This window comes from Pan paniscus, chromosome 13, assembly GCF_029289425.2.
Source record: "Pan paniscus chromosome 13, NHGRI_mPanPan1-v2.0_pri, whole genome shotgun sequence".
Lineage (NCBI taxonomy): Eukaryota > Metazoa > Chordata > Mammalia > Primates > Hominidae > Pan > Pan paniscus.
Window position 1 is genome coordinate 104,047,018 of NC_073262.2, and position 27,308 is coordinate 104,074,325.

At 39.7% G+C, this 27,308-nt stretch overlaps 1 protein-coding gene across 3 annotated transcripts in view; it reads right to left on the reverse strand.

Annotated features, from left to right (window-relative positions):
• Positions 1 to 27,308, reverse strand: part of TRAK2 (trafficking kinesin protein 2) — a 75,119-nt gene that overhangs the window by 46,963 nt on the left and 848 nt on the right. Inside the window, exon 2 of one of the 3 annotated variants that reach the window (XM_034954802.3) lies at positions 27,093 to 27,252. The exons of the other annotated variants lie outside the window; for them this stretch is intronic. The gene's annotated coding sequence lies outside the window, so the exon portion shown is untranslated. The remainder of the gene's footprint in view (positions 1 to 27,092; positions 27,253 to 27,308) is intronic. 3 annotated transcript variants of the gene reach the window in all.

Consider the following 27,308-nt stretch of genomic DNA (forward strand, 5'->3'; position numbering starts at 1 on the left):
GTGGGTTATCAGAACTTATTAACATTAGTGTCATTAAAGTTGGTATATAGTCCCTCACTGCTAAATTTGGCTTAAAAATAAAATTTTTTTTTAAATTTGATGAATTAGTGGTGATGGTGGCACAACACTGTAAATAACACTATAATAAATTTCACTGAATTATACACTTTAAGGTGGTTAAAATGGCAAATTTTACATGTCTTTTACTGAAACTAAGTACTGTACTATATAATACAAAGTATATAATACACAATTTTAAAAGTGATAGGGAAATGCTTAGATCAATAGTCATTTATTCCAAGTGTATTTTAAATAAAATCAGTCTTGGTAAAGAAAAAAAAAGATTATATTTTATATATATAACTATTTTCTTGAAATATGTTTGCCAGTATAGTAATCTGTGTTAGCCAGTGCAACATGAAGTAAAACTCTAATATATTAATACAGATACTTTAATTTTAATTCCAGTTGTCAAAAATTCATTTTTCATATTCCAGGAAAAGTCCACTGTATGCAACTGAATTCTTTTCCACATATTGTATTGTCCAGAATTGTCATCCCTAAACCAGTCACTATAAAGGAAATAGAATTATAATGAATCAAACCAATAAAGAGTCACACCTTGAACTTTGGAAGGAAGAAGAAAGCAATCTTCCCTGAAGTACACAATCACTGGCTACCTGAGCAAAATCTGAACTAGGGCCTCTGCCAACCAAGAAGGGGGAAATGATCATTTTTAGGTAGGGAACCAAATATCACCTGCTATGTAAGTCCTTATGTCACATATAATTTTTATCAAGGTCTTTTAAATTCTAACACTCCAAAGACCTAGATTTATAGTTTAGGAATCAAGTGATACATTTTAAAAAAACAGAATGGCAATGGAAATCTAAGAATAAATGTGCTAGTGTATAACCGGCTATCTAGTGAATGATCAGCAAACCATGCACTAGTTTGTAACTGTGCACTAGTTTATAACTATGCACTAGTGTATAACAGGCTATCTAGTGCATGGTCAGCAAATTTGGCCCACAGCCAAATTTGGCTTGCCACCTGTTTTGTTTGTTTGTTTGTTTTTGTTTTTTTTGTTTTTGAGACGGAGTCTCACTCTTTCGCCCAGGCCGGACTGCAGTGGCACAATCTCGACTCACTGCAAGCTCTGACTCCCGGGTTCGCGCCATTCTCCTGCCTCAGCCTCCTGAGTAGCTGGGACTACAGGCACCCGCCACCTCGCCCAGCTAATTTTTTTTGTATTTTTTTTTTAGTAGAGACGGGGTTTCACTGTGTTAGCCAGGATAGTCTCGATCTCCTGACCTCGTGATCCGCCCGCCTCGGCCTCCCAAAGTGCTGGGATTACAGGCGTGAGCCACCGCGCCCGGCCTGCCACCTGTTTTTGTACCTGTGTACCTTAACCTGTGAGTTAAGAATGATTTTTATACTTTCAAACAGCTGGAAGGCAAAGAATAATATCATGTAACATGTGACAATTATGAAATTCAATTTCCAATGTCCACAAAGGAAGTTTTATTGGAATACAGCCACACTTACTTAAGTATTGTCAATTGGTTGCTTTCATGCTACAACAGCAGAGCTTAGTAATTTTAAGGACTTCATAGTCCACAGAGCCTAGAATACTATGTCTCTTTACAGAAAAAGTTGACCAACACCTGTTCTACAGTAGAAAAATAGTTCAGTCATAAAATAACCACCTACCTAAATCAAAGATTTCTTAGATTAACTTCTTAAACAGAGTTTCCTTCCACATTTACATACTTGTAATTAGATCACTATTTCCACAGAATTTAGGTAAACTAAACAACAGACTTCTACTTTCTACATCCGTAAGTGCATTTAAATGTTATTTTCAATTTCTAAGGAAGCATTTATTTTTATTTTTATTTTTTGAGATGGAGTTTCACTCTTGCTGCCCAGGTTGGAGTGCAATGGTGCGATCTCGGCTCACTGCAACCTCTGCCCCCCAGGTTCAAGCGATTCTCCTACCTCAACCTCCCAAGTAGCTCGCATTACAGCTCCTGCCACCACGCCTGGCTAATTTTTTTATTTTTAGTAGAGATGGGGTTTCACCATGTTGGCCAAGTTGGTCTCAAACTCCTGACCTCAGGTGATCCACCCGCCTCGACCTCCCAAAGTGCTGGGATTACAGGCATGAGCCACCATGCCCCACTTCAGAAAGCATTGCTTTTTTTTTTTTTTTAAGTAATAAGTTATATACTTGTTTGTGAAGAGAGAAAAAGAGAGAGAGTGAGGAGGGAAGGATGAAAAGGAACAGGATAAAAGCAAAGTATCTCTCATACTGGTCCACACTGATTCTCAAACAGAGCTGCGGTTCTTTTAATCATATCTGAATCAAAGACCACTGTGAAAATCTAATGATAATTTTGAGAACTATGCCCACCACTCTGTTACACACTAGCTGATTTGATTATACATTTACCATTTATTTTAGTTCCTATTTTTGTTTTTATATATATCACATAGGAACACAAAAATTTTATATGTTTCGCCTAAGGACTCTACATCTTTGTTCTACAGCAGGGGTCCCCAACTCCTGTGCCATAGAACTGTACCCATCTGTGGCCTGTCAGGAACCAGGCTGCATAGCAGGAGGTGGGTGAGTGAAGCTTCATCTGCATTTACAGCCGCTCCCCATCACTCGCATTACTGCCTGAGCTCTGCCTCCTGTCAGATCAGCGGCGGTATTAGATTCTCATAGGAGCTCGAAACTTACTGTGAACTGCGCATGCGAGGGATCAAGGTTGCCCACTCCTTATGAGAATCTAATGCCTGATGATCTGTCACTGTCTCCCATCACCTCCAGAAGGGACCGTCTACTTGCTGGAAAATAAGCTTAGGGCTCCCACTGATTCCACATTATGGTGAGTTGTATAATTATTTCATTACATATTACAGTGTAATAATAATAGCAATAAAGTGCACAATAAATGTAAAGCACTTGAATCATCCCCAAACCACCTCCTCATCTCCACTGGTCCATGGAAAAATTGTCTTCCACGAAACCAGTCCCCGATGGCAGAAAGGCTGGGGACCTCTGTTCTAGAAAACTGCTCTTTAAATTAACTTTGGAGGTTTTGTTAATGGTTTAGTCTTAATTCTTGCATACCAGAATAGAGAAAACTAAGTTGAACTAAGAACTAAGTCCATCTAAAGAATCATGCCAGAAAAATGCTGACTTTCAGGGCAATTCAGGAAACTGTTCAGCCTGCAGACTGTGTACCAAGTCCAGGGTGATGCGGCAATGGTACGCTCTTCCTGGGGACTTTTTAGATCTAAATAAGCCCTTTGGACATGCCCTGTCTAAATCTGAGCTCCTCAGAAAGGTCAGTTTGGAGTAGCAGTACTGAACATAGTTCCATGGATGTGGCCTGACATTAGACAAGTCTGAATTTTAAACTTATTTACTGCTTTTCTGACCTTAGGCCCGTTATTTAACATTTTTGAGTCTCATTCCTCATTTTCAAGATGGGGATATTAATAACTACCCTTTATAAGAAGGGTCAGACATGAGAACTAAATAAAAATGACAAATTCCTAGTTTGGTACCCAACATACAGTAGACACTCAAATGCGCACTCCTGTCGGCTTCCCCCTAGCTCTCAGGCCTGATAAAAAGATGATGTCTTCTGTCTAATATTTCTTTTTTATTAAGTTCTAGGGTGCATGTGCACAACGTGCAGGTTTGTTACATATGTATATATGTGCCATGTTGGTGTGCTGCACCCATTAACACATCATTTACATTAGGTATTTCTCCTAATGCTATCCCTCCCCCCTCCCCCCACCCCACAACAGGCCCTGGTGTGTGATATTCCCCACTGTGTCCAAGTGTTCTCATTGTTCAATTCCTAACTATGAGTGAGAACATGCGGTGTTTGGTTTTCTGTCCTTGCGATAGTTTTCTCACAATGATGGTTTCCAACTTCATCCATGTCCCCACAAAGGACATGAATTCATCCTTTTTTACGGCTGCATAGTATTCCATAGTGTATATGTGCCACATTTTCTTAATCCAGTCTATCAATGATAGACATTTGGGTTGGTTCCAAGTCTTTGCTATTGTGAATAGTGCCGCAATAAACATACATGTGCATGTGTCTGTAGAGGAGCATGATTTATAATCCTTTGGGTATATACCCAGTAATGGGACGGCTGGGTCAAATGGTATTTCTAGTTCTAGATCCTTGAGGAATCACCACACTGTCTTCCACAATGGTTGAACTAGTTTACACTCCCACCAACAGTGTAAAAGTATTCCTATTTCTCCACATCCTCTCCAGCCACCTGTTGTTTCCTGACTTTTTAATGACTGCCATTCTAACTGGTGTGAGATGGTATCTCATTGTGGTTTGCATTTCTCTGATGGCCAGTGATGATGAGCATTTTTTCATGTGTCTGTTGGCTGCATAAATGTCTTCTTTTGAGAAGTGTCTGTTCGTATCCTTTGCCCACTTTTTGATGGGGTTGTTTGATTTTTTTCTTGTAAATTTGTTTTAGTTCTTTGTAGATTCTGGATATTAGCCCTTTGTCAGATGGGTAGATTGCAAAAACTTTCTCCCATTTTGTAGGTTGCCTGTTCACTCTGATGGTAGGTTCTTTTGCTGTGCAGAAGCTGTTTAGTTTAATGAGATCCCATTTGTCTATTTTGGCTTTTATTGCCATTGCTTTTGGTGTTTTAGACATGAAGTCCTTGCCCATGCCTATGTCCTGAATGGAATTACCTAGGTTTTCTTCTAGGGTTTTTATGGTTTTAGGTCTAACATTTAAGTCTTTAATCCATCTTGAATTAATTTTTGTATAAGGTGTAAGGAAGGGATCCAACTTCAGCTTTCTACATATGGCTAGCCAGTTTTCCTAGCACCATTTATTAAATAGGGAATCCTTTGCCCATTTCTTGTTTTTGTCAGGTTTGTCAAAGATCAGATGGTTGTAGATGTGTGATATTATTTTTGAGGGCTCTGTTCTGTTCCATTGGTCTATATCTCTGTTTTGGTACCAATACCGTGCTGTTTTGGTTACTGTAGCTTTGTAATATAGTTTGAAGTCAGGTAGCACGATGCCTCCAGCTTTATTATTTTGGCTTAGGATTGTCTTGGCAATGCAGGCTCTTTTTTGGTTACATATGAACTTTAAAGTAGTTTTTTCCAATTCTGTGAAGAAAGTCATTGGTAGCTTGATGGGGATGGCATTGAATCTATAAATTACCTTGGGCAGTATGGCCATTTTCACAATGTTGATTCTTCCTATCCATGAGCATGGAATGTTCTTCTATTTGTTTGTGTCCTCTTTTATTTTGTTGAGCAGTGGTTTGTAGTTCTCCTTGAAAAGGTCCTTCACATCCCTTGTAAGTTGGATTCCTAGGTATTTTATTCTCTTTGAAGCAATTGTGAATGGGAGTTCACTCATGATTTGGCTCTCTGTTTGTCTGTTATTTGTGTATAGGAATGCTTGTGATTTTTGCACATTGATTTTGTATCCTGAGACTTTGCTGAAGTTGCTTATCAGCTTAAGGAGATTTTGGGCTGAGACAATGGGGTCTTCTAAATATATAATCATGTCATCTCCAAACAGGGACAGTTTGACTTCTTCTTTTCCTAATTGAATACCCTTTATTTCTTTTTCCTGCCTGATTGCCCTAGCCAGAACTTCCAACACTATGTTGAATAGGAGTGGTGAGAGAGGGCATCCCTATCTTGTGCCAGTTTCCCTTTGTGGGTAACGCAACCTTTCTCTCTGGCTGCCGTTAACATTTGTTCCTTCATTTCAACTCTGGTGAATCTGACAATTATGTGTTTTGGAGTTGCTCTTCTCGAGGAGTAACTTTGTGGCATTCTCTGTATTTCCTGAATTTGAATGTTGGCCTGCCTTGCTAGGTTGGGGAAGTTCTCCTGGATAATATCCTGAAGAGTGTTTTCCAACTTGGTTCCATTCTCCCCGTCACTTTCAGGTACACCAATCACACGTAGATTTGGTCTTTTCACATAGTCCCATATGCCTTGGAGGCTTTGTTCATTTCTTTTTACTCTTTTTTCTCTAAACTTCTCTTCTCGCTTAATTTCATTCATTTGATCTTCAATGAGTGATACCTTTTCTTCCACTTGATCGAATTGGCTACTGAAGCTTGCGCATGCGTCACATAGTTCTTGTGCCATGGTTTTCAGCTCCCTCAGGTCATTTGAGGTCTTCTCTATGCTGTTTATTCTAGTTAGCCATTTGTCTAATCTTTTTTCAAGGTTTTTAGCTTCTTTGCGATGGGTTCAAACATCTTCCTTTAGCTTGGAGAAGTTTGTTATTACTGTCAACTTGTCAAAGTCATTCTCCGTCCAGCTTTGTTCTGTTGCTGGCGAGGAGATGTGTTCCTTTGGAAGAGAAGATTTTTGGAATTTTCAGCTTTTTTGCTCTGGTTTCTCCCTATCTTTGCGGTTTTATCTACCTTTGGTCTTTGATCATGATGGGGTTTTGCTGTGGATGACCTTTATGTTTGTTAGTTTTCCTTCTAACAGTCAGGACCCTCAGCTGCAGGTCTGTTGGAGTTTGCTGGAGCTGATGCTGTTTGCCTGGGTATCACCAGTGGGGGCTGCAGAACAGCAAATATTGCAGAACAGCCAATGTTGCTGCCTGATCCTTCCTCTGGAAGCTTTGTCTCAAAGGGGTACCCAGCTGTATGAGGTGTCAGTCAGCCCCTACTGGGAGGTGTCTCCCAGTTAGGCTACTCGGGGGTCAGGGACCCACTTGAGGAGGCAGTCTGTCTGTTCTCAGATCTCAAACTCCGTGCTGGGAGAACCATTATTCTCTTCAAAGCTGTCAGACAGGGACATTTAAGTCTGCAGAAGTTTCTGCTGCCTTTTGTTCAGCTATGCCCTGCCCCCAGAGGTGGCGTCTACAGAGGCAGGCAGTCCTGCTTGAGCTGTGGTGGGCTCCACTCAGTTTGAGCTTCCCGGCTTCTTTGTTTACCTACTCAAGCTTCAGCAATGGCGGACGCCCCTCCCCCAGGCTCGCTGCCACCTTACAGTCCGATCTTGGACTGCTGTGCTAGCAGTGAGCAAGGCTCCGTGGGCATGGGACCCTCTGAGCCAGGCATGGGATATAATGTCCTGGTGTGCCCTTTGCTAAGACTGTTGGAAAAGCGCAGTACTAGGGTGGGAGTGTCCCGATTTTCCAGGTACTGTCTGTCATGGCTTCCCTTGGCTAGGAAAGGGAATTCTTTGACCCTTTGCGCTTCCCAGGTGAGGCGATGCCCTGCCCTGCTTTGGCTCACCCTCCGCGGGCTGCACCCACTGTCCAACAAGCCCCAGTGAGATGAACCTGGTACCTCAGTTGGAAATGCAGAAATCACCAGTCTTCTGCATCACTCACGCTGGGAGCTGTAGACTGGTGCTGTTCCTATTTGGCCATCTTGGAACCCCTCCCTGTCTAGTATTTCTTAAATTTCTGGCTCAACAGCCAACTGTGTACCCAGAATGACTACCACGTTTAAGTATGGAGTAGATGCAGTCTGAAGATTACCTCTGAGTAATCTTCACATAGAAGGACATAAGGACTAAGAAACTGTGCTCCTGCTAATAAAGTTTCAAGTGCCATAGAGCCGGGATTATCAAGAGTGATGATTCCTAAAGCTCATTCCTTCATGGGTCTGAGGAAGGTTTGCTAATAACAAAAAAGTCTTAACTATACTTAGCATCTTTCTCCATAGCAGTGTGGCTATACATTTCCTATTGCTACTACAACAAATTACCACAAACTTAGTGGCTTAAAACAACAACAATTTATGATCTTACAGTTCTGGAGGTCAGAAAAATGAAAAGTTTCAATGGACCAAAACCAAGGTGTTAGAAGAGTTATGCCCCCTCCCTCTGGAGGCTCCAGGGAAAAATCATTCCCCTGTCTTTCCTAGCTTTTAGAGTTGTATTACTTGGCTCAGGGTTTCTTCCACCATCTTCTATGCCAGCTGCGTAGCATCTTCAAGTTTCTCTCTGCTTCTACTGTTACACTGTCTTCTTCTGCTGTCAAGTCTCCTTTGCCTCACTCCTATAAGGACACCTGTGATTACATTTAAGGTCAAACTGGATAATCCAGCATAATCTTCAGTCTCAAGATCCTTAATGTAGCCATGTCTGCAAAGTCCTTTTGGCATATAAGGTAATATTCACAGGATCCAGGGGATCAAGAACTGCCTATCTTTGAGGGCCAGTATTCAGCCTACCTCAGTGGTTAAGAATGTGGATTCCGGAACTAGAGTGCCTAAATTTGAACTCCAGCCCCACCACTTACTGATTGGGTGATCTTGGACAAATTACTTGACCTCATTTTTTCATTTGTTAAGTGGGCCTAATAACAGGATCTACTTTATGGGGATTAAGTGAATTATGACAGGATAATAGTAGCAGCTACCTCAGAGGGTTATTGGGAAATAACATGAGTTAATACATGTAAAGGTCTTAGAATAATGTCTTAGAATATAGTAAATGCTATGCAAGTACTGGTTATTATTAGTATTTCTATCACCAAAGTACTATTTTATAATTATTATTATTGTTATTGTACCTTACACAATGTTGGGCACAATCTACGGCCTACTCTCAATTGCTTGATAGCATCTTCTTTCAACCTAAGAAAGAATTTACTTCCTGCCTTCTGATGAGTGACGTTAGCTTAGTGTGATTAATCATTCTCTTCCTGTCTCTTGGATGCATGAATAAACCAAAAGCTTACACAGAGTCCTAAATGCAGTAGAAACTAAACTTTGGCAAACACAAATGACACATTTTCAGTGCCTTTCCTAGTCTGTGCACACGTATTCTGTGCACTTTTTTCAGGGCCATCTACTTTCTTTGTCGGATCTTTATTCAACCTTTTTAGGAACAACTTCACTGCTTTTCTTTATAAAACAACCAATCAGGCATGTATTATTTAACAAGAAGCCAGCCTTTGTAATCCATGCACATTAAGAAGAAGAAAATAAAGCAAAATAATCAAGTAACTTATTTTAAGAAGGATGAGACTTAAAAAGAACAACCAAAGCATGTCATTGACATAAACATTGCTGGCAGGACACAACGTGGCTAATGACTTAGATAGTTTAGCCCAGCCACGGAACTAATTGGTCAACAGTGAATGCCTAAATACAGGCCCTGTGCCTAAAAAATATCTTGCTACTTCCTTAAAGCAGGATACTCTGGCCAAAACAGCCTTATTGAGAAGGCTAAAACAACTCTGGGAAAGTTCACCTCTGCTGGGCGTAGAGCCTGGGATCGCAAAAAATTTAATTATTTAGTGAAACATTTACACTGGAAATATATTCAAAATTTTTATTTTATAAGCAATACTTTGGGGATTAATTTGAAACACATGTGGGCTGCTGAAATGCACGCAGGAACAGTGCCAATCACCAATTCAGCAATAGCTCTCTTAGGCAGTGGCAACCTAATCCAGACAAAAGATAAGCTAATTTAAAAAATCATAATTTACCATGTCCTTATATAAAATAATATATTTTTGACAAAGACAGAGACTCACTAATTTTAATGTATCTGGCTACACTACAGATAAAGTTTACCAAAAAACCACAGTAATTTACAAACCAGATATTAAACCACTTAAAGACTCTATCATGGCTTCAGTGCTAAGAGCTGAAAAAAAGGCGGGAGGAGCATCACCAGCAAAACCCAGCCTGGACAGTAGGCAGCAGACCTCAGGAAGGCAGAGGCCACATATCACTATCCAGCTGCACCGATGCCGTGGGAAAGCTACACTGGCTACCTACATTCAGCACAGCTGTTCTATTAGCAATTCTAAAGTTGACCCTGAGGAAATAGGATTTGTGACCAGCAAATATTTTGTCCCTCTTTTTAATTGCCATTTGACTTAAAGATAAGTAGGGTGTTCAGAATATGAAATACATGGAGGTCGCTCTACTTACAAACATGCTGAATTCCAAAAGGCTGTTAAATCCATTCGTTTAAACGTCCAAAACCATGTGTGAGATTTAGGTTTATGGGGTCAGTATTTCCTCCTAGTTGAATATTTTGGGCATTTTAAAAACTGCCCTGTTTGTTTATAATGAATATCTGCTGAGGCAGGCAACCCCTCCCTGACACAATCTTCACTAACAGGAAAAGGGCGGTAACCTCTGGCAGCTAAGGAATCCCTATCAGAGCTTCACCTGCAGATTAGAAAAGGCCTTGAACCCATGGTGTCAACCGCGGTTTTTGATAAGTTTCCACAGCAGCACTTTAATTCACCATGCTTAAAGTTCTTGAACTCCTAACCTTCACCTTTGACTAAACAGGCATTCCACTTTAACAACAATCCTCTGCCAAAACCATTTCAGTCAGTCACATTTCTTCGCCTCTGGCTGATTGTCAGCCGCATGGGTACATCTTTTGTCACACATCATGGGACTGCCCTTCATAATCATTCTTTTTTTTTTGAGACCGAGTCTCGCTCTTTTACCCAGGCCGGACTGCAGTGGCGCTATCTCGGCTCACTGCAACCTCCGCCTCCCAGGTTCACGCCATTCTCCTGCCTCAGCCTCCTGAGTAGCTGGGACTACAGGCGTCCGCCACCGCGCCCGGCTAATTTTTTGTATTTTTAGTAGAGACGGGGTTTCACCGTGTTAGCCAGGATGGTCTTGATCTCCTGACCTCGTGATCCGCCCACCTCAGCCTCCCAAAGTGCTGGGATTACAGGCATAAGCCACTGCGCCCGGCCCATAATCATTCTTATCGTCCAATGATATATCTAAATCAGTGTTTCTCACTATCAAATTTTTACACAATTTCTACTTTTGTGCCCAGTAATCTATCACTAGCACTGCTTTCAGGGACAAAAATGGGATTTGTAATACAGAATACCTCAAAACTATGCACATATAAAACAAACATGCTATAAATAATAATAATGGCCAAGTTAAAATATTCATCTGTTGGTGATCAGCACAGCTAAATCCCTTGCTCTGGAGTATACTTTGTCCCTATCCATAAAGTTCATAAGTTTCAAGTTTTAAGCAGAAGAGTTTCAAAGGATTTATAAGACCATGTAAAGACTTTCTGTCCTATAGATTTATACCCTAAAATCATGATATTTTTGGATTATAGAATAAAAGAACACCAAACTCTTAAAGAAACTGCATAAGCAACTGAATAAGCAATATCAACATGTTTTCAAACTATACTTCTGGACAGGATTTCTATCTTTTGCTTGATGTCCCAGAGTGACAATATCAAAGGAGATAGGAGATATATAAAAATGCTTAATACAGCATTAGCTAATATTTATACATCCCTAGTTTTATGGTTTATCCCATCATCCATTTGTTTACAAATTCACTGTTTCTATAAAAGGTCATGATTAGCTTAGAAATCTGAATAACAAAGCAAATTATTATTTGCCAGTCAAAAATAATTTAGTGACGGTCATATGTAGTTTAGTCAAAGGAAATAAGATAGCTCAAAAATACTAAAAGTAAACCTCAAACAGGTAGACTTCAGTCTTACATTCATAAGGCATTCTTGATTTCTTTCTTTTTTTTTTTTTAATTTGAGACAGGGTCTTACTCTGTTGCCCAGGTTGGAGTGCAGTGGCATGATCTCCACTCACTGCAACCTTCGCCTCCTGGGCTCAAGCGATCCTCCCACCTCAGCCTCCCAAGTAGCCTGGACTACAGGCACCTGCCACCATGCCCAGCTAATTTTTGTATGTCTTTGTAGAGATGGGGTTATACCATGCTGTCCAGGCTGATCTTGAACTCCTGAACTCAAGTGATCTGCCTGCCTTGGCCTCCCAAAGTGCTGGGTTTACAGGCAAGAGCTACCATGCCTGGCCTTGATTTCTTTCTTTAAAAGAAAGAGCAACTTGACATAAACTCTACCTGAAATTCTGTAGTCTCTTAAGTGAGCAATATCTTCTCTCTGCCATTTGGCATAAAAGCTACCCAAGGCTATATAATAATATTCACATCTAACATTGCAAAAGCCTTTTCAAGATAGGTTTTCTTATAACTTTTCAACAATGGAGACTGAGTTTAGTATGCATTATTTAAATATTTGAAAGTTAGATTAATGGAGAAATTGTGTTAATAAAAGGGTTATTATTACCAAATCATACCTAACAAAGTACACATTTTATTATCTTAACAGCTGACAACAGTGCTTCTTTTAGGAAAGAAATACTTTTTGTTTGGGAAAAGACTTGGAAAAGTCTCTTAAGGTATAAGGTAAGGCCTCATAGCATCAAAAAGAAGGCTAAACTGCTCTGCAAGAGACAGGGAAATAACTGTTTTTTCTTTCTCCTAAAAGGGAGAGGGAAGAGAGAGAGGTCTCATGGTGATGGCAGGAGCTCAGAGAGAACACCAGGAATCTGCAGAAATCATAGGAAGGGTTTTGGCTTTCCCATATGAAACCTTCACATGCAACTGAAGGTTTACAGCAACTATTTCACTCCTGAAGGGTCTGGACACTCAGCTGACACTTGGGTTAGACATATTAAAATATTACTTCACAAGGGCAGTTGCTGTCAATAATTTATATTCCAGGATATTAATAAAATACCATAGTTATCATATTTTTTATTTTTCAACAGAAAATTATGTCCTTTTGACTAAAGTAACGATTAAAAAAGGAAAAAAAACAAGTATAGGTCTTCAAAAATGAGGAATGCAGAGTAAATGCATCATAGAATTCATGGATTTCCTCTTCTCTTAACCAAAAATGGGGGAATACATCTCAAGCAGAGGCATTTTATACAATAGAATCTGTGGTTACTAAAATATGTACTGTACTTCTAGAAAAAAATAAATCCTTCCTGAACAAGTCAGAAAGAATTTTCTTTCAATGATGACTGGCAAAATTTAGGCACTAGTTTCAATAAAAAGACACCATTGGCCGAAAACCTGGAAATACTTCACAGAAGATTAGAAACAGACTGAATAGATGACAATTGTGCTAAAAGATTTAAGAATATTTCTGTATAATCTGCTCTTCAGAATTTATCCTCAAATCAAATAGCTAGGAAGACCCCTTGAAACGGCACTTTCACATAGCAGTAAGGAAAATACAAATTTTAAAAACAGCAACAAGTCAAGAAGAGGTAGAAAATCTATGTCCTCATTTCTCTTTGTCGTCTCTAACAATAAAACACAAATTTGCTTTTGGTGGCTTAAGATGACTCTAAATCCTTCAGTTATTTAAAAATTATAGTCCTTAAGGCCTTCAGAAGCAGAAGTCCCCATATGATCAGTGTCAAAAGGAAAACTATAGGCAATATAGCTCTTCAAGTCAACGAAGTAATCAGTGGCACCAGGACGTGCAATCTTATATGACCAGAACAGAGGGTAACTTAAAATGGCGGCGAGTGATGGTCAGGATGGAGGAGTATTATAAACACATATAATTCTAGATTTATTCTAGAATTATCTGCATATTAAAGACATACCTATTTTACTAATGTAATTCTACTAGGCGAGAGACTTTCTAATTACAGTATGTTTAGACATAAGACTCATTGTTTTTCAAAACCAGTTGTCACAGACAACTCAAGGGCTTTGAAGATAAGGTTACTTTTTTAGGGAGAATTAACATGCAATAGACGCCTTTGGTTTGCCCATGAACTTCAGGGCAAATAAGAACAGGTAAATTTTTTGAGATATGGCTACCGGCTAACTGCAATCCAGGAGGTTATTAGATTCAGAGCTTGAAGGCTATAATAAATAGGAGGCTGTGGAAATCTGAGAACTCTCTTCCTCTACCTGCCTTTAATGGCTATTCTCCCCAGTTCTTCTAGGATTCTCTCATGGGCCCTCTCTCTCCCCTTCTCTCCTCTGGAAACTCATCTACTTCAAAGGCCTCAATTTCCAACTACACTATAGTTACTCTCCAAGTCTCTATCTTCAACCCAAATTGGCATTTTGTGACTTTATACTGGAAATCTCAGTATCAATTTATAATCATTACCATAAATCCACCACATTCTAAACTGAACTCATTTTTCCTTCTCCCATTAAATATTTTTCTTTTTCTGCTTCACTAACTAGTTGATATCACCAATTCACCTGATCAGCAGAGCCAAAAATCTAAGAGTCATCCTTCCTTTCCTAAATACCTGTTTTCTATATAGTCACCAGTTCTGTCAATTTATTCTTCAAGCCTATTGCTATGGCCCTAGTTTAATCCTTCTCTGTCCGTGGCTATAGTTTCCTACCGTGTCCTCCAGTCTTAACCCTCTCTATTCTGAGCTGATGTGGCTCTTAGAACGCATACTGCTATTCTGCACACCCTCCCTACTCTCAGCATACCGGTCCTTATGCTTCAAATGTCCTCTACCTCTAAATGTACACACAAACCTAGCAACTTGGTTTTTCATGCAGACTTTCTTATAAGGGAAAAATATACTAACTCTATGGGGACCCAAATATGTAGTCCACTTGGCAGTTGTACTGTATATCAAGATCACACATCCTGGCTTATTTATTATTCTTTAATGTGTTTGATTAGTGTATCATTTTCTCAGGGCCTTATCAACTCAGTACAGTGAGAAAACTTCAGTTTCCAGACCTACACAATTGAAGAGGAGACACCACTACCCTGTGAAACTTTTCCTGAGCAAAAGGAACTAGCTCTTTGATACTGAAAGCAAAAATCAAAACATTTTAGTGAAATTCGTGCCTTTACTGAACAATAAAACAAATGAAACTAGCACTCAGAAGGTTTTGAAGACCAGCTAATGATGGTAAACAATTTATGATAAAGACACAAGGGCCTTCTGTGTTTCAAATGAAATGCATATGATAAAGAAATATGTTCTCAATTCTGTTGCAAATCAGTCTTTCCTAATAATAATAGTTAGCTGATTGAGTACTTACTAGGTGCCAGGCATCATGTTAAATGCTTTCTGTGTATGATCACCTCCTTTAATCCTCACAATTCCATGAGGTGAATGTTATTACTGTCATCATTTTACAGACAAGAAAATTAAGGCTTAGAGGTTAATTACTTGTCCATATTAAGAGCCAGGAATAAAACCCAACTATGTTTTCCCAAAGCTGAGGCCTCTATCCTCTGAGCTTTACTAGCAAGGGACTGGAGTGTGAGGATAGTAGTGTGTGTGTAGTTTGCAAAAGCCTCAGATAATTCTACTACAATCCTATGTCTCTACTCCACTTTTTAAAAACACATAGTGGTTACTGAATATAGAAGAAGAAGAAAAAAAACAAGTAATCCGCTCCCCCCAACCATTTGTTCTTGAGCAATTTATATTTGCTTTTAGAAATGACTTATCTGGTTCCAGAGTTGGGTGTATTTACAGTGAGGCAGAATAATCTGTGTGAGTGTTGTATGTACATCACACAGTTCTTAATGAGACAACTCCAAATCTGACTTTGGTTCTGTTTTTAAGTGGGTAATTCTACAATATCAAGAAAATACTACAGATGTATTACCATAAATTGGGAAGCATTCTGTTACTTGTTTTGACCTGCTAAAAGTAGTAAATGGAACATAGATAAAAAATAAATCTCTATTCCAATAAATTAAGTCTACCTCTATCTTCGTATCTGGCAAATGACAGGCATTCAATAAATATCTGTTAAATGAATTAATCAGGCTGTAGTCAAATTACATCCTTGTAGTCTATAGTAGGGAGGAAAATGAACTGCATAAGAATATGAGACTGTTAGAACATGTGGAAATGGAAAGCTTTCTTAGCCTAATTTACAAAAGTCTACATAGGTCTCTCATGGGTTTCAGTAAAGTAGGTGTACGTGCAGGGCTATACCAACTAAGCTCATTGGTTACTTTGAAGGCGCAAACATTCCCTAGAGATGGGATTGACAACATGGTGGCAAAAATACCACAAAATCTTTAATACTTTTTTTTTTTTGGTTTTCCATAGTTTTCTTATTTTAAAAAACATTGATGGTAAGATGTTTTCCTCCTGAAGTTAATACATGATAACGAGGAAAGTCCAATAAACTGCCATGGGAGGAAAAAAAAAGTCCTTAGGCCAGACAGAAAATAATTTGATGACTCAGGATCATTACTAAGAAGAGCAATTACTGTATTATAATATAATGACTACAGTGATATCCTCCAGGATTATAAACTTTTAAAGAGCTTTTTCTGGGTGGTGTAGCCAAGATGGCAAAATAGAAAATAACCCGCTCATTTTCAAGCCAAATGTCCAACAATGATAGACTGGATTAAGAAAATGTGGCACATATACACCATGGAATACTATGCAGCCATAAAAAATGATGAGTTAATGTCCTTTGTAGGGACATGGATGAAATTGGAAATCATCATTCTCAGTAAACTATCACAAGGACAAAAAACCAAACACCGCATGTTCTCACTCATAGATGGGAATTGAACAATGAGATCACATGGACACAGGAAGGGGAACATCACACTCTGGGGACTGTTGTGGGGTGGGGGGAGGGGGGAGGGATAGCATTAGGAGATATACCTAATGCTAAATGACAAGTTAATGGGTGCAGCACACCAGCATGGCACATGTATACATATGTAACTAACCTGCACATTGTGCACATGTACCCTAAAACTTAAAGTATTAAAAAAAAAAAAGTGCCTCTTAAAGAAGAAAAAAAAAAAATAACCCGCTCATATGTGACCCCAACAAGTCTGCACCCATCCATAGTTAAAGAGCTCTTTCTCCCTATACTAAATAATCCCAAATTGCTATTTTTTTTTTTTAAGATTTGAAGCCCATTTCTAATTTTGTTTCCTCCCTCACTGTGAGGCTATCAACTATTACACTTTACTGTTGCTAGCTTGCCTCTCCCCTTTCTAACTTGCTGTTGGCTGAGAAACCAGATAAGCAGGTTATCAGAACACCCATAAGGTGTCTGTTTGACTGAACTCCAGGACCTGTTTTTCTGCCCTTGGCTGATTTCCCAAATACCTCTTTCTTTCATCCCTCCAGCACCAGGGATTTAGCTGGCTTTCTCCTCCTTTGGCACTGTTAGCAAGTGCTTTTCTCACCTGGTATTCTTTTACCTAGCCTAGCTATGAACATGAATACACTCTGTCCTTTCTTAACTGTCTCCCTAGAAAAGATAGCTCTTCCTCTATTCTTTTGTGAGAATTTTACTGTTAATTGCTAGGGGAAATATAAAGTGGATTATAAATATGGAAAAAAGGTTTAGGAAATCTTAACATCCCTCACTGTAATTTTTGCTTTTAACCCATTTATGCCTACTGTTCCATTATTGGAATGCTAAGCTTGTGGGAGTCATATCCTACTGCTCAAGGTCATCGCCAAAGTCTGATTTTTCACACAAAAAATTTTGTAACCTCTGGCATAAATGGGTTAATCAGTGTTTATTGATTCCCTTTCTTGGATGATCCCAGAAGATGGCTGCCCACTAGTCATTTTTCCCTCACTACACTGCAAGTTCCTCAAAGGAAGGGACCTTATTTTTGTTATGTCCAAAACCTAACAGCAACTGACACACAGTAGTCTTGCAAAATACATGCCTACTACCTAGAAGCTTAATCATTAAAAATATCAATACACTGAGTTACAGAAGTAATTTAATGAACAAAGTTGGTATTAATACATTTTCAATACAACATCAACTAAATGAATTGCCTTGAAAAACACAGTTAAGCTAAGATTGAATATTCTAAAGAAAAACACTTATGTGCTTTATGAAAAAATCTGCATAAAAGAGTTTGGTGTTAAAAGGGTGCTTTATCATTTTTATAGCAATGACACACTATACACTTTTCTGTAATAACTAAAAAGAACTAGTTGTCAGTCTCATAGGAAAGCCAAAACTGAACATTCATTTGGCTCATTGCTTAGTTTTATCACAATTTCCACTAAGAGCATTTGCAGCTGATCATGAATGCATTTAAAATAAGCCCCACATCAAATGAGAAATGGTCACATATCTTCTTTTAAAAACTCACTATTGCTAATAAAAGCTTCATTGGTAGTCTTTCAATTTTGTAACTAAAAATAAAACAAAGGCAAATTCAGTGGTTTGGCCTAGTACTTGCTGAGAAAGAATGGTTGAAATGTTTTTTTAGTTGTTAAATTACATGCTTTGGGAACAGTAGTAGCATCTCAGAGGCATTTTAGTTGGTTTCTAGTCTCTTCCTCCTCCTGCTTTCTTCCTCCAGACAGTGTGCTCTTTTTATTTATTTATTTTTTTTAACTTTTCTCCCCCAAGACAGAGTCTTGCTCTGTCGACCAGGCAGGAGTGCAGAGGCGCGATCTCGGCTCACTGCAACCTCCGTCTCCCGGGTTTAAGCGATTCTCCTGCCTCAGCCTTCAGAGTAGCTGGGATTACAGGTGTGCTCCACCACGCCCAGCTAATTTTTGTATTTTTAGTAGAGATGGGGTTTCACCACATGTTGGCCAGGCTGGTCTCGAACTCCTGACCTTGTGATCCACCCACCTGGGCCTCCCAAAGTGCTGGGATTACAGGCGTGAGCCACCGTGCCCGGCTGATGGTGTGCTCTTTCTAAACCAACAAACTTCCTTTTGTTTCAACTTACACCACTGGCCTGAATAACCCCAAAGAGAGGTAGGTGCCTATAGTGGAAAGCGATACGAGCAGAGAGCAGGCTGGGCATGGTGGCTCACGCCTGTAATCCCAGCACTTTGGGAGGCTGAGGCGGGCAGATCACGAGGTCAGGAGATCGAGACCATCCTGGCTAACACGGTGAAACCCTGTCTCTACTAAAAATACAAAAAATTAGCTGGGCAAGGTGGTGGGCGCCTGTAGTCCCAGCTACTCGGGAGGCTGAGGCAGGAGAATGGCGTGAACCCAGGGGGCGGAGCCTGCAGTGAGCCGAGTTCGCACCACTGCACTCCAGCCTGGGTGACAGCAAGACTCCATCTCAAAAAAAAAAGAAAAGGGCAGAGAGCAGAGATTTGACGCTTGGCCCCAAACATGATTTACTTTACAAAAATGATGAATTTTTGAGCAATCAATTTTCTAAATTGACTTGCATTTTAAATATAAAGAGGCAGCTAACTTCTCCTGAAAAGGTCACAACACCATGTGGAATAGGGATGCTGCAAATTCAGTCATCAACTGTGGGCCTCACTCCACAGGCACGCCTCCCATTATCCTCTTAAACATCCTTTCTTTTCTGAGACAATTCCATACCACATCTTTTCTCACTTATCTCTGACCCTCTAACTGTTCTCCATTTCTCTTATTCTCATTCCTCCCACTGATAAATCCACGTAATCTATAGCTAGCTTTCGCTCCAAACTGAGAATTATGGACAAACATAATCTCAGTTATGCACTTGCACACTTGTTGATCAGAGTGTAAATTAGTATTCCTCTTAGAGAAAGAACTGGGTGGCTGGAAGACAGAGAGAGAAACTTACTTTTTATTATATACCTTTCAATTTTTCTACCATGTGTATATGTATACCCAGTTAAAAAGTAATTAAATATAACTCAACAGTCCTATTCCTGCCTTCTCTAAACCTTGCTCCATTAATTATCCCTATCCTCCATCAGTTTCACCTTCTTCTTTGGCTTACTAAACATGCTCAAATTCTTTTATTTTATTAAAAACTACAATTTAAAAAACCCCTACTTTTCCCAAGTCTTTGAGTTCCCCTCTACCTACCCTCTGTCCTTACCCAAGCTTCTTCAAATACTCTCATTTTGTCTCTCCCACCTCTCATTCATACCTCAACCCCACTACAACCTGATTTCATCCTAAACCACCCTCCTAGGGTCATCAACAGTCCCTGCTAATCAATCCAATCATGACTTCTTAATTGTTATCTGATGTCATCTCTGGTTTATATTGTTGACTACTCCCTGTTTCAACTTCCCTTCCTTGGCTCTCCTGGAGAGAGAGAGATCTTACAATGCTCATTCTCAAACTCCTCACTGGATCATCCCATTCCCTCCCCTTGATCTTTAAATGTTAGTGTTTTCCAGAGTTCCAACTGTGACCACATTTTGTATTGTTCTTGTTGTAGCTGCTTTTTCATTACCTTTTTGCCAACCAACCACTACCACAGATTAAATTATCTTTTTAGTGTTAGTGACTCCCAATCTGGCTCTTCAGACAGACTTCTTGACTCCACTCAAATTTCCCACAGGCTGATTATGATCCACTGAATACTAGATTCCTCCATCCCTCATCCTGTCACATCCAATCCATTAACAAATCCTGTACACCTTACTACCAATATATACCTCAAATCTACTCACTTTTCTCCATCCTCTCTTCCACCATCCTAGTTCAAGCCATCATCATCTCTTAGACTATGAACCAACAAACCTCCTAACAAGGCTCCATGCTTAATCATGGCCTTAAACAGGGTTCTTCTCCATTCTCTATAAGCAGCAAGAATAGTGTTTTCAAAGCTAAACTCCTTCTTAAAAAAATCCAGGGCGGCCGCAGTGGCTCATGCCTGTAATCCCAGCACTTTGGGAGGCCAAGGTGGGCAGATCACTTGAGTTCAGGAGTTCGAGATCTGCCTGGACAACATGGTAAAACCCCATCTCTACAAAAACATACAAAAATTAGCAGGCATGGTGGCACGTGCCTGTAGTCCTGGCTACTTGGGAGCCTGAGGCAGGAGAATCACTTGAACCCGGGAAGCAGAGGTTGCAGTGAGCCGAGATCGCACCACTGCACTCCAGCCTGGGTGACAGAGTGAGACTCTGTCTCAAAAAAATAAATAATAAAATAAAAATTAAAAAAAATAATAATATTTAAAAAATCCAAAGGTTCTCATAGTAACGACAATAAAACCACACCTCTCATCACAGTCTGTGAGGTCTGGCCTAGTCTGGCCCCTGCCTGCTTCTCCTCCCTCATCTTGTACCACTCTCCTCCTTGCTCATACTCAGTCACAGAGACACAGACCTTTTGTTACTTCTTTTAATTCCTCATCACACTCTCTCTTAACTCTGGGCCTTTGTAACTGTTGTTCACTGTACCTGGAATACTCTTTCTCTCTTGTTCTCTATATGCTAACTACTTCTCACATTTAAGTCTCATTTTAAAACTTACCAGTCTACTTGATCTAAAGTAGCCTCCTCTGCCCACCTTTGTTCTCTAACTCAGCATCTAATTTGTTTCTTTCACATTATAATTTCACACAAATTGTAATAATATATTTGTAATAATATACAAAATTATAATATATGTGTGAAAGAAACAAATTAGATGCCGAGTTAGAGAACAAAGGTAGGCAGAGGAGGCTACTTTACTTTTTCTAGAAAGGAAAGAGAGGGTGCCATCTTCTCTCTCCTCCTTGCTGATCAGAAGAGGAATATAAAATGTCAGAAGCTCAAGCAACTTCATAAATAATTGGTGTTGAAATGAACTATTAGCTAAACTGGTGGGGGAATTCTTTCACCATTAACATGTACAATTAATCAACTCCATTGTTACACAATAGAGTATAACACTCTTAAATTAGACTCTATTTAATCATTCCTTCCTTTTTTGTGACTTGTCAAAAAGCTTTCTAAAAAGAAAGAACTCAAAGTTTGGCAAACACTGACAGATAAATATAGATAAGCTCCAAAGACCTCAAGGATCTTTACAAAATGAATTCGTTCCACTGCTATACCACCAGCAGACTTTGTACGCTCATTTTCTAGCCTGAATAAACCACAATACAGGGTAGTTAACCAGGGTATCTTCAAGAGGTTATGTGAGTCAGTAGTAAAGCTAAGAATAAAGCTAGAACATCACTTATATGTAAATATTAAGCAGCCAGGTGAAAAAGAAAATTTCAATACAATGACCTCAATTAACAACTGGTCAAACAGCTGTTCATTGAACAGCTTTCAACAAATGCCACTTGAATTAAACCAAAAGTACTAAAAAAAGATAAATAGTAGTATACAACAGCCTCTTCCCAAAGGGAGGTTAAAGATTTAAGAAGTCTAAGCTCCAAAAGGGACAGCTCTAATGATCTGGATTAGATCTAATATCCAATGAGCTAAGAAATCTAAGAAAATAAGATAGTACTAGATAATAAATATTTGATGAGTGTTACAACAGAATTGTCGGGAGAGAGCTCTTTTCTAGCTGAGGTGGTCTGGCTTCACACAGGATGTAAGATTTAAGTGGACTCCCTAAGGAGGAAAAGATTTGGATAGGTGAGGAGAGTATCTGGCAGGAGAAAATAATAATGATAATATCCAACAGCAAGTAGCAGACAGAGCCAGGTTGGCAGCAGTATACAGACCAATTTGAGTGGGAAGAATTATGGGGAAGGTATTTGGAGATTTAAATTTGACTAGTTCAGATTAAGAAGTCTGAACTTGATCCTGCAGGGAACACATTTCTAAATAGAAGTGACATTTGAGAGAAATAAATGTAAATGCAGGATGCAGGATAAATTTTGGAATGGAGAGATTAGAGACAAAAATAATTAGAAAATTTTATCACATTTACGCATGGATTATTTTAATAAAGGTATAAACTAGGTGAATGGAAATTTTAAGGAGGATTTACGGGTTTGTGAGATAGTGAAAACAGGACCTGTTAACTGATGAGTTGGGGATAGATGAACTTTTTCCTCTCCTAAAAGATAACTACATCTGGCATATGCCTCAATTACTCAGGCTTGAAACCTTACAACTTCTCTTGCCCCTCACTCCCCGAGAATTCTCTTCCCCAGACATTTCCCCTCCCTGCAAACTAGCTTCTCCATCTTCCCCAACCACACAACATATTCCAGCCAAAAGAAAGAACTGCATTTACTAGCTTCCTAGACATACCAGGAAATTCTCAGTCCTGTAACTCTGTCCATGCTATTTCTTCTAATTTTAATGTCCTCTCCCCATTCTACATATCCAAATTCTAGCCATGCTTCCCACACCAGCTCAATGCCACTTTTCCCAACAGGCCTTCCCAGAAACCCCAACTTGAAGGAGGTATTGCCTCCGAACACTTTCTGCTCTTCTCTAAAACAGTTTTTAAAACCTTAGAGCTGTTCCTTATCTCCTCTGATAAACTGCATGCCTCTTACAGCAAACATACTTATTTTTGTATTACTCTGCCCTCTTTTCACAAATAAAGATCTAGATAAATATCATATAGCAACAGCGCAGTGTAAAGCCAAGAACACAGACTCTAAAGACAGACTGAGTTTGAATCTTAACTCTGCTGCCTGTTAGCTATGTGATCTTGGACAAGCTACTTAATCTCTCTGTGCTTCAGTATGTTTATGTTTAAAATGAATAGTAGGTATTTCAAAAGGTTGTCAAAGAATTTGGCTTAAATCTGTGTCAGCACCATAAAAGTGTCTATTAAATACATAAGATCACTTTTTAGAGTGGAAAAATCTGAATAGTCTGATAGTTGTATAAAGCTTTATGATCTATATAAGGAAAAGCAAAATGTCAAAATAAAGACAGCCTCTGGGTACAAACAGCTATATACAAATTCTTTCTCTATCTTCTTATGTACACCCTAAGGGTTAGCTGTGCCCTTTATAATGTTACATTAACAGTGGCTCTGTTTTAGTTCGACATTTCAATATTCTGGGAAAACTGTTAGTTCAGCATCCTGTGGCACTAGCTACCTTGGTTACCTCGTCTCCGGTCTTATTACCTTTCATTTATCCTTTACAAGTCTTAGTCTTTCTAAAATGCAAATCTAATGCTTTTCCACTGCTACAAACCACCTCCATCCCATCTTCCTTAGGATAAAGTTTAAGCCCCTTGGCATCTCATGTAAAATCTTCCTGATCCAGCCCCAGCCTAGTCTCCAGTTTCATTTCTCTCAACATTTATCTCTTCACCAAAAAACCTCAATCACCTAACCACAGCTTAAAGGCTTTTTGTATGTCAACTTCTATCACCTAACCACAGCTTAAAGCCTTTTTGTATGTCATTCCTTTTGCCTAGAACACCTATTTGTTAGTTTGCTAGGGGTTCCATAAAAAACTACCACAGACTGGGTGGCTTCAACAACAGAAATTTATTTTTTCACAATACTGGAGTCTGGAAGTCCAAAATCAAGGTGTTGACAGGTTGGTTTCTCCTGAGGCCTCTCTCCTAGGTCTTCTTGATGAATCCTCACATGGTCTTTCCTTTGTGTGTGCAACTCCTATGTCTCTTTTTGTGTTCAAATTTCCTTCTTATAAGGAAAACTGTCAGACTGGATTAGAACCCACCCTAATGGCTTCATCTGAACTTAATCACCCCAAAGCCCTGTCTCCAAATACAGTCACATTCTGAGGTTACGGATGTTAGGGCTTCAACATAATTTTGGGAGGACACAATTCAGCCCATAACAACCCCTTCCCCTTTTCTCCGCCCAGGCTAATTCCCATTTGTTTTCCCAAGACTGGTCCAAGCCTTCCCACTCCAGGGTATCTTCAGTGTTCTTTCTCTGTGCTCCCAAAGTACCTCGGCAAGCTGTGATCCCATTGCTCAACACATTATGTTAATTGTCTCTTTCCTTCTTCAAACTACATTCCTTAAGAGCAAAGACTAAATTCCTAGCATTGGCACAGTGTGTGGGACACAGAAGGTGTTTAATAAAGATTTGATCACTGAAGGAAAATGAAAGAAAGAACATGAACCTTGAAGTACGACAAGCATGGGTTCAAATCCTGATTCCACAGTTTACTTATCTGTGACTCTGAGCAAGTCATTACATGCCGAACTTCCATTTTAAGTAAGGTAGTTGTAAAGACAAATGACTAACTCATAATGAAAGCACCCAGCTGTGGGGCTGGTACACAGTAGGTGCTCAATAAATGTTAGATTACAGATTTTGATCTTGTCTTCTCTGACACTCAGTACTACCATGTAGTAGCTACATGACCTTTGGTATATTTACTATCTTCTCTTTGCTTTAGTTGCCTATCTATAAAAACACCTCAGTGCTATTGTGAGGATAAGTTAATATAGGTAAAACATTATCTAACACATAGTATTACATAAATGTTTCCTATTATTATAAGAACACTGCAGATCTGAACAGATAATGACTCAACTATGAATAATTTAGTTCCTTTAATTACTAAGTCATTTAAATGTGACTATTACCTTTTTGCCTCCTATTTCTTACCAACTAAACAGGATGGTAACTAAAGAGGTTCAAAACTGGTACAGATGATATAATGAGAGCTCACAATAAACATGAAATAAGACATTATCTGTCTCATTCCTTATACTGGTATTTAACATATTTGGGGCACTAAAACAAAGAAACTTTCAGTGGAGAATAACACTTCTCCGCTCGTATTTTAATTTTTTTTAGAGATGGCGTCTCACTCTGTCACTCAAGCTGGAGTGCAGTGGTGCCATCATCGCTCAAGGGATCCTTTGATCTCAGCCTCCTTTGATCTCAGCTGGGACTACAGGCACAAACAACCACACCCAGCTATTTTTTATTTTTGGTAGACATAGGGTGTTGCTATGTTGAACAGGCTGGTCTCAAGTCATCCTCCTGCCTTGGGCTCTCAAAGTGCTGAGATTACAGGCGTGAGTCACCACACCCAGCAGGGTCATATTTTTATTTGCAGACTCACAAAACTTGTAAACTGAAAAGAACCTTTTGATAAAAGTCCAGTCTTATAATTTCTTACATAAGTGAGATGGATTTGGAATGGGCTTTTCGGGTCTTACTGAGCAGTTCAGTAAGAAATGGGAATTGTAGGCAGAGAGAATCAGTTTGTTCAAAAGTACTAAAGCAGGGGTTCAGGACTTATTCCAGATGTCCAAGGTGTGTGCTGGAACCAGTCTTAGACAATAACACTAGACAATCCTCTTTAACCACTCAACCTTTAAAGTCTATAATTTCTGAAGTACGTATTAGTTACCTGATCTGTGACTTGGAAGCAAGGCAGATCTAGATTTAAATCTCCCCTTGTTACATAAGCAAGTCTTTGAGCCTCAGATTAGTGTGATAGGTTTGTTAAAGTGATTAAGTGAGCTAAAGTATGAAGAGCTCCCACCTGGGGTGCCTGGCAGATTGCAAATACTAAAATGTTGGTTCTTTTTTTTTTTTTTTTGAGACCGAGTTTCACTCTTGTTGCCCAGGCTGGAGTGCAATGGCTCGATCTTGGCTCACCGCAACCTCCGCCTCCTGGGTTCAAGCGATTCTCCTGCCTCAGCCTCCTCAGTAGCTGGGACTGCAGGCATGTGCCACCATGCCTGGCCAATTTTTTTTTTTTTTGAGATGGAGTCTCGCTGTTGCCCAGGCTGGAGTGCAGTGGTGCAATCTTGGCTCACTGCAACCTCTGCCTCCGGGTTCAAGCAATTCTTCTGCCTCAGCCTCCGAGTAGCTGGGACTACAGGCGCGTGCCACCACGCCCGGCTAATTTCTGTATTTTTAGTAGAGACGGGGTTTCACCATATTGGCCAGGCTGGTGTATTTCCTTTCAGTAGAGACGGGTTTCTCCATGTTGGTCAGGCTGTTCTTGAACTCTCAACCTCAGGAGATCCGTCCTCCTTGGCCTCCCAAAGTGCTGGGATTACAGGAGTGAGCCACAGCGCCCGGCCAAATGTTGGTTCTTTCTAACAAACCTCTTCCATCATATGAATAAGTGTGTAAGATAACAAAACACTGTCTTTCACATGGTATGTGCTTGCTAAATGTCTGAGACTTGCTGGACATTACTTAATTTTAAAAATAGAAAACTGGAGCTGGTTGTGGCGGCTCACGTCTGTAATCCCAGCACTTTGGGAGGCCAAAGCGGGTGGATCATGAGGTCAAGAGATCGAGACCATCCTGGCCAACATGGTGAAACCCCATCTCTACTAAAAACACAAAAATTAGCTGGGCGTGGTGGTGCGCGCCTGTAGTCCTAGCTACTCTGCAGGCTGAGGCAGGAGAATCGCTTGAATCCGGGAGGCGGAGGTTGCAGTGAGCCGAGACCACCCCACTGCACTCCAGCCTGGCGACAGAGCGAGACTCTGTCTTAAAAAAAAAAAAAAAAAAAAAAAAAAGAAAGTTGGAATAACTGCTGGGATGATAAAATGTCTTCATCCCTGACCTTTCTCACCTCCAAATGTCCTTCACAATTTGTTTTTAAGTGTTATGTCACCACCATTAACGTGCTATTTGGAGACTACTGTACCTCAGACTTCCAAGTCAACAGCAAAGATCTAAACGTCGGGAAGATTTACGGAGACCAAGAACTGAAAGTGTTCCTTTTGTTCCTATGGTCCATTCCATCAACTTGATGAATTTCCGTGAAGTTACTTGTTTTTTTTTTTTCTGACGTAGAAACAGCAGGTCTAAGCAAAAGGTGCATGAGCAAGAGCAAGTAACTGAACTTATCCCTATTATTATG